At 40.9% G+C, this 8,443-nt stretch overlaps 1 protein-coding gene across 8 annotated transcripts in view; it reads left to right on the top strand.

Annotated features, from left to right (window-relative positions):
• Positions 1–408: 408 nt before the first annotated feature.
• The window catches only part of nrxn3a (neurexin 3a), a 209,377-nt gene continuing 201,342 nt past the window's right edge, over positions 409–8,443 (top strand). For 4 of the 8 annotated variants that reach the window (XM_085440780.1, XM_085440779.1, XM_085440778.1 and 1 more), the window contains exon 1: positions 419–705. The gene's annotated coding sequence lies outside the window, so the exon portion shown is untranslated. Of the gene's footprint in view, positions 706–8,443 lie in introns of all 8 variants that reach the window. The other 4 variants (XR_014916650.1, XR_014916649.1, XR_014916648.1 and 1 more) reach the window with 2 other exon arrangements.

The following is an 8,443-nucleotide window of genomic DNA, read 5'->3' as shown; positions in this document are numbered from 1 at the left end:
AAAGCTTCTCTTTAGTGAAGATCTTCTTATCTCAGCTACAGAGAAAGGCCACAATAAAGGGAGTTATTAAAAAAAAGGTAATTTAAAGAAAACTTTTTTGTCACATATTCTTCAATTATGGTTAAAACAAAAACAATGTAATGCATAATCAGTCAGGTTATCAGTAATATCGATTACACTGTAAACACAGCACAAATCAATGGCTGAGTGCAGCTACACCTTACATCATGCTCTTCTCCACATGTGAAGCCCGAAAGATCTGGTATGCTGCTGACCCACGGTGATAAAGTGAAGCACCACACCTCCTGACAAAGCCTATTACCAGCCTAAAGCGCAAAAGACCATATTTAGAGGTGTGTGAGTGCGAAAGAGCGGGCCGTTATTAACCAGTATGCCTTTAAATGGCGTGTACTGGTGCTGAGGAGAGGGCGGACCTGGGTGGCGCGCGCGTGTGCGCCTTTCGCCTGCAGCCGCTGCAAGTGGCACCGAGCTAACAGCGGCTTTTGTGCCCATGATGCACCGTGGTCGTCGCACCTGTAAGGAAGGATAAAGCTGTCACTGTACCGTCTCTACATCAGCACCACCGGCGCCGGAAACACTGCTGCTTAAAAAAACAAAACACAAGTCTGGACTAGAAGAGGAAAAAAGATCTCTGTGGAGTTGGATTTTAGCAGTTGGATACTCTTGGCTGTCTGTTTAACTAAGGTCAGTAACGTCGTCTGTGTAGTCTAGTCTGTCCATATCATTTATCCACGTATGACTTGAACTGAGACAGGAGCATGTTCCAGGGAAAATATGGGGAAGAGGCGGATCGAGTTTCCACTCCTGACGGACAGGTACCACGGGACTAGCCACTTTTACGGGAGTTTCCCCTTCACTCACAATTTTTACGCACCGAAACGGCGAATGTGCCGAGTCTCCTTGAAGGAAAAGTCGCGTCTGAGGGGCTGAAAATGAGAATTTCTGCCATGTTGTCTTCTAAATTGGTCTGATGGAACAGACGCACAGTGACTGGCGGGTGTAGAATTACACCCCCCTCCGCTCTCTCGGTGTTTACAACAGAAATGCTCAATTTTCGTTTCATTATATTTCACACATACACAAATAAACATGCTCGTGTTGAATATAAAAAACGGGGCTTTGAGGGAAACCTGCAGAACTCGTTTTTAAAATGATGAATAATAGATGAGGTGAACGCCAGGTGTCCAGTGTCCGCGCATTGTTCTTGTCTGCAGCTTTTATGCTGGAATGTCAAACACACTGCGACGCCCTTTAGGCCCCACAAACCCAGCCTACAATCTTTACATTTAGCTTCATGTCATTTCGTGTCATTTGAGCAGTTTGATTCATGACCTTCCGGAGATGGACAGCGCGCGGCGGCAGGCTGCACGCTTCCTCGCCATGAAATAACCACCACATTCCTCAATCATCCCCCATTTTTCTGATTTTTTTTAAGCTAAGCGCAACTCAACGGAATTCTTTAAAAGCCTTCACATTACTCTATCAAGATCAATAATAGCCGGTTCAGTTTTAGCATTTGCTTGGAAAACGAACGTGCTCCGCTGAAATGGAGCATAGCGATTATATGTGAGGAAAATTTCATTTCCGTAAAAGGAGTTTTTGGATTTTGGTTTTTCCCCTGTGGATCAAATGGCGTCCGCAGTAACAGCAGGGAGGTTTGCTGACTGCTCCTCTCAGCAAACTGCCTTTCATGGCGCACAATAAGCTTACAACTTTTTTTCATCTGCATCACTCCACATTTGCTGAAGGGGCCTGTTTTAACTGGGCCCGATTATAAGATCAACTCGAATTCATTTAACAACAACAACAAAATAAATAAATAAATAAATAAAATGTCATTTTAATTGGACAGTGTTTTCCCCCTTTTACACCATTTTTTTTACACTGCGGCAAATGCAGGATGTCTCATTTACATCAAATCTGACTGTTTTCCACAGGACAAAAACAAAAGGCCCCGCGCTTGTATAAGAATCCACCGTCTGCCGCAAAATAACAATCAAGGCCTCGATCTGACGCCGTCTAACATCAGCTCTACTTCGAACCCATGAACAAGAGTGAAAATGAGTTCAGGCGGATGGCAATTAGATCTTTTTTTCTTCGCCGCTGCAGTGCATATTTCGATGTGTCGGATTTGTAGAGTTAATAGGATTAGATTTTTTTTGTGCTTTTATGCACGGGGAATTCCTAATCTGGATTTTTTAACGCTTCTGTGGATGGGCGTAACCCAAACCTAGAGAATGCGTCTGTTTCCCCTGCAAAGGGCCCAATGATGTCTCATCACCTACACTTTAAATGGCTAATATTCTCCGAGGCTGACAGTTCTAGGAAGAAAAAAAATCTTTCGTTTGATTATTTTTAAATATTTCTCGGCAGGTTGTGTTAAATCTGATTGTAAATGTGTGTTCATTATTAACATGTGATCCAGTGTTGGGTTGATATATACTGAAAAACGCCTCAGAATACGACGCGTGTTTGATGCAGAAATATAAAACACCCCTTTAATTTTCCTTCATCCTAATTTAAGGTTAGGGTGGTGGTGGTAGTGTGGAGGGTGGGGGTGATTCGGGTAATTTGGCTGTCCCTTTTCCCCCGTGGTTGGCAGCCGATTAACTACGCTGACAAATCAAGTGTAAAAAGCCAAGGGCTCTCAAGGTACCACTAATCCCACTGGGCGGGGAGAGTCAAATAATACGCAGCATTCTGGAGAATGCTCTTTTCTTTAGTTTGGTCGTTTTCTGCATTTTTTCGTTGTGAGTGTGTCATAGTTGGGCCATAAAAAATCTCAATTTTGTGAACAACTGATCATTTAAAATTGTATGTGTCAGCCTGAAAATACAAGTTATTTCTGATGAAGGTTTTAGGCTTAATGATGGGCAATTCAATAACCGAGTTTTTGGATAACATGAGAAATATAAGGTGATTAAAATACCTTCAATCAAATGAAAAAAGTCCTCAGCTATTAGGCTGTCTGGTGTTACGTAAACGGGTGGTGGCGGTGTGTGTGTGGCTGAGAGGTGTATATCCGTGCTTTGGCTGTCGCGTACACGTGCAGTCGTTTATTCTTTTTATTCGAACGTGCACACTCGTGATTAGACTTATGGAGTGTATGCTGTACGCGTGCGCTCGCGTGTTGCGTGTACTGCCGTTGGTAAAGTATAGGCGTCTGTGGTGTCGTTGAGCACACGTGCACGAGGCTGTGGGAGTTTGTGGGGTGCTGGGTGCTCTCTGACTGGGTGATGTAATGCCGTGAAGGGTGCTGCAGCAGAAATCACGGAGCCCAGGGAAGGCGTGTCCTGCCTGCTGAGAAGCTGGATAACAACACGGTGCCCACGCGCAACCGCTGCCAAATACACCCCCCTCCCGCTCTCTCCCTTCCTTTGCTCCACAAACACACACACACACCGTCCCTCAGCTTAGCTTTCTTTTATGTTGCTGTTATTTAATTTAATGAACTTGTAGTTTATTTAAAAACGAACAATCTGCAGTAATAAAATATGGAAGCTTTTAACAGGTCAGCAAAGAAAATGAGACTGAACGTTGACTCATTTCATGCTGAAGGTTTTAGGGTCAGAATTTAATAATGAATATATTTGGTTTCCACGACGTTTCTCTGTTGATACGTTGAATTGTTTGATAATTGTATGAATAAAAATATAAAACAAAAAACAAATAAACAAACAAACAAACAAAAAAAACCAAAACCCAACAATGTTTTCAGTCAAACAAATTACAATTTCCACCTTAAAAAGATGAAATGATTTATTTTAGTCGACTTCTAATAGAGATTCTGCACATTTTGCCAGTACCTTGGTACATATGATGGATTGTTAGGTTGTCGTCATATGAGATTTTCATGGCATGATTTTCATGTCTGTTAGAATTATCAAAAAACATTATTACTGTCTAAAAAAGCTGAACAATGATCATTTGACCATCTCTTAATCTCATCTGTAATTTCATGTTTCATTTCATGCCAAAGGAATAAACACACGAGTACAGAGAAGCAAAGAGACGTTCTATTGAGGAACAAATACACGCTATCTCAGCGGCTTGTCCAGAGGTTTCAGGACATCACAGCACATCGTCACATCCAGTCTGTGTAGAAGAACTGAGCCCAAATGCATCTGCCTAAAATGGTGGATCAGTGCTGCTCTGTGTACCAGGAAAGGTCTGTTACAGACTTGGAGTATGTGTTTGCAGTGTGATGAAGAATAGTGTTAGGGTGTTTTGTGAAATGCATGAGTGGGAATGGATGAGGTGGAACATCCCTCCCTCCTCCATCTCTGTTTCCACTCATCTTTCCTTCTGCTGTCTCTCCTCCTCCTCCTCGCCACTGTCAGCATGCATGTGCTGCTCAAATGATTTTGTACCACTGCAGCAATAAAGCCAGCAAAGAAAATGGCACTTCTTTGAATCCGCTGTGAGAGGCAAAATGGCCAGTGTCTCTGTACGTATCTGGAGGCTTTACTCTCAGTGAGATAAGCGCGTCCCAAAAATCTGTAGCCTGAGATATTATCGTTAAGCTATGGAGGACATTTTGTCTCTGCATCTGGACAGCATTACCGCATGCGTGTGTGTTTTTGTGCAACGGGTTACGCTTGTGATCAGGGCACCTGCTGTAAAATTACTGGCAAGTAGCATCAATTTAAACACAAGAGGCCAGCCGATTGGTCGCTTTCATCTGCATTTGCACACACACACACACACACACACACACACACACACACACACACACACACACACACACACACACACACACACACACACACACACACGCTTCACTCCAGTCCGTGTGGCTCTTAATAGGATTCAGTGTGCTGCTGCCTTTTGTCAGTGAGTGTATGTGGACTCGTCCCTGTGGGGTTCGTCAAAGGAGCCTTTTACCGAGAACAATGATCCATGCCGTTTAGCCTTTTAACCCCCAACACTTCTCACACAGCAACAAAAGACACACACGTGTGCACACGCGTCGTGCAGAGTGTACACATCCTGAAACCAAAACTGCAGACTTGCATCCTCAATTTCTTACTGGCTAATACTGCGATGCCCATGTGGGGCTGATAATGCAAATTACGACTACAACCACAGAACATTTAAAAATCAAGATTTTACTCATTTGAACATTCATAGAAGATTTCAAAGGATTTGAACTGTACCTGCAGCCTGTGCTGCTAGCTGGAAGTTCCTGTTTTCAGTAAATCAGCTAAACATTATGTTCTCACCATCCTGCAGGTCTTTTAAAAAATGTAATTAATTTTTTGGGATGCGTATTAAAGTGATGCAAAATGTTTTGTAGATGATGGCTGCTACTCGAGTAATATAACATGCACATTCTTAACATCCTTAATATCCAAGTAAATGAAATGATAAAGTTTGCTTCTAAATGCAACATTTAATAATCATCTTTGGCATTAATGAAGAAGAGAAGTGTTTCCAAGAGTGGAGCAGCTGATAATTGAGGGGTTCAGCATAGCACAGTGAGATAGTGCAGGTGTACTAATTGAAAGGCTGGTATTTTAAATCCTGGCTGCCCTAGTCGGCATGCTGAAGTACCCTTGGGCAATTTACTGAACCCTGAACTGATCCCGACGGATTCGTTGGAGTATGAATGCACGCTGTGTGCATTCACTTAGATGTGTGAATGAAACATGTTCTATAAAGTGGTCTGAGTGAAAGGTGCTCTAAAAGAACCAGCCCACTGTAGACATTGTGTGTGCTGATAGAGTCATATGACACAATCATCACACAACACGTAAAAGTCTTACGAGGATCGTTTTGGAGGTTCAGTGATATGATGATGCAAACATCCGTGGCTGTCTCTGCTCTGGTTTCGTTTTGAATTCTGTTATTTCTGCTAAGCAGACACTGCAGAGACTCTCTCCGTCAAAAATGGCTTAATTTATGTCAGTAATGCCAGTTTGGCCTTTTTTGGCTGCTTTACTTTACTGGGTTACATCAAGTTGTATTACCATGGTAACCCAAGCAAACAACCAAGTAATGATCAACAACATAAAACAAAATGTTATGTGTGTCCGTGTAAAACAATATATTAAAATATTTCTTGATTTCACTTCTCAGTTTATACTTGAAAAGTGTCCAGCGATATTAACACGACTGCACTGCATGTTTATACTGGTGTGTTCACAGAGGTGAGCATTCCTGTGCAAATGGTTTGCATAACTCGTACCACTGGGCACATACTGAGGCTGTATGAGTAGTTGACACAGTTTAGCCCAGAAAACAATTTGCAGTGACATCTGGTTAAGACTTCATAATTAATCATGATCCACAGTATAACGAGCCCACATTTCAAAAGAGCTGAAAAATGAGTGGTGAAGATTTTTCACCCAAACAGTTGTCACATGACATCTCGCCAGAGCTCCCACCCCGAGACACAGCAAAGGATTCGGGTGGTGTTTCAATAAACTCACCGAGAGTGTAAATATTCAAAGGGCTGATCTACGGTTTCATTTTTAAAAAGATGATTTATTCTTATTGTAGACCGTGTACAGAAGAAGCTTTGTGAAATACTCTGGTCGGCCGATCTTCATACATTTAATAATAATTATCACATACAACAACAAAATACATCAGTACTGTGTGTACAAATAAAAAACCCACATCATTGCTGTAAGTGTCACTATTACATTTATGTTAGAAGACTGTTTTAGATCAAAGTCATGAAGGTAACATTTTTGTATAATTTTTGTCAGTTTGTGACACCAAATTAAAAGTCTTTAAACGTAAAGTTGTCATGTGAAAATGTATCAAAGTCCTTCATCATGATCAACTATGAAGTTTAACTGATCCTAATGCTGTGCATGAAAAAAAAGAGCTTAATTTTAGTTATGTCTTATTTATAATGGGGTTTTACACACACACACACACACACACACACACACACACACTGAGAGAGAAAATGCAGCAGTAATAATTCTACGTAGTAATATTGTACACAAATATATATTAGAAACATTGTATGCACGACAGAATATGTATTGGAAACATTGCCAGTTCCAACACTAATATTAATTTCTAATATTAATGACTTTTCGGTGCAGGCCTGTAACAATGCCTGCTAAATATTACCCTGATTATTATATAACAGGGAGCAGTGCGCATGAACAGAACAGAAAAAGTCGAACTTCATGTTGATTATTCAAAGATATTGTTTTCAGTTATCACTCAGGAGTGGAGGACGTACTTGTTGCAGTGGAGATATGGATTATTATTATGTTTACATGCCTCCTCCACGCTCAGGTTGGCCTGCGTTCTTTGATTTTATAATTTCGCTGTAATTTATCCGCCCTTACCCGTGTTCACAATTTCATGGCTCCATGTCGGAATATGTCGGGAAACTTTGAATTCTAGAAAGATTTATTTTACTGCGATGGTGAGAAAAACTGGTTGCTGTAGATCACAGTGGGACATGACCTGCTGGTGAATTAAATGTACAGCTGTATACATTTCCTCGTCTGATTCATTATGTGCACAAAAACTACTCAGATTACTTTAGTAAGGCACCAATTTTTTTTAAAATTTTTTTTTGCACATTTTAGTATTTAGTAAATTTTAGGGAAATTTCACTGATCCAAACAGTTAAAGGAACCCTGTTTATTCAGAGTGTAGCATTAAGTCAACTAAACTTCTGTGATCTTGCTCCGATCAGTTACAGCGCATCCAGAAAGTATTCCAAAATGGATTCAATTCATTTTCACCTTAAATTCTACACACAATGACCCATAATTACAAAGTGAAAAATGTTTGAATGAAATTCTTGCAAATGTATTAAAAATTAAAAGGAATAAAAATGTACATAAATATTCAGTCTCTGTCCTGACACTCAGAATTGGAAGTGGAGGATGAAAGTAAGAAGCAGGGTCTTGAAATTGACAAAGGACTCCCAGACCACGAGAAACAAAATTCTCTATCCTACTATTGCTGTTTCCCTACTAGGGTGAAACCTCCTCAAAAAACCCAGGTGAGTAGTAGAAGTTTAGGCCCAGCAGGAACTGTGAGACTAGTCAGGGTCAAGAGAAAGATGAATGCAGGAATTTACAGAGACATCCTTAATGTTAACCACTCTGTTAATGTCCTTAAGATGCAAGACCAGAGCCCAGACTTGAACCTGATTGAACATCTCTGGAGAGATATGAAAATGGCTGTGCACCGATGCTCACCATGCAACCTGGTGGAGCAATCGAGCTTCTGCAAAGACAGGCGTGCCAAGCTTCTAGCATCACACTCATGAAGGCTGGAATTGCTGTCAGAGGTGGTTCAACATAATATTTAGCAAAAGCTGTGAATACTTATGTACGTGTTACATTTTTGTTCTTTATTTTTAATACATTTACAGGAATTTAAGCTGTTTTTTCATCTTCTCATTAAGGGCTATAATGCAAAGAATTATGAGGTGAAAATA

Source organism: Copadichromis virginalis, linkage group LG19, assembly GCF_057382275.1.
Source record: "Copadichromis virginalis isolate Kocher_CV1m ecotype Utaka linkage group LG19, C_Virginalis_male_GT1.1, whole genome shotgun sequence".
Taxonomy (NCBI): Eukaryota; Metazoa; Chordata; class Actinopteri; order Cichliformes; family Cichlidae; genus Copadichromis; species Copadichromis virginalis.
This window is presented reverse-complemented; position numbering and strand designations above follow the sequence as displayed.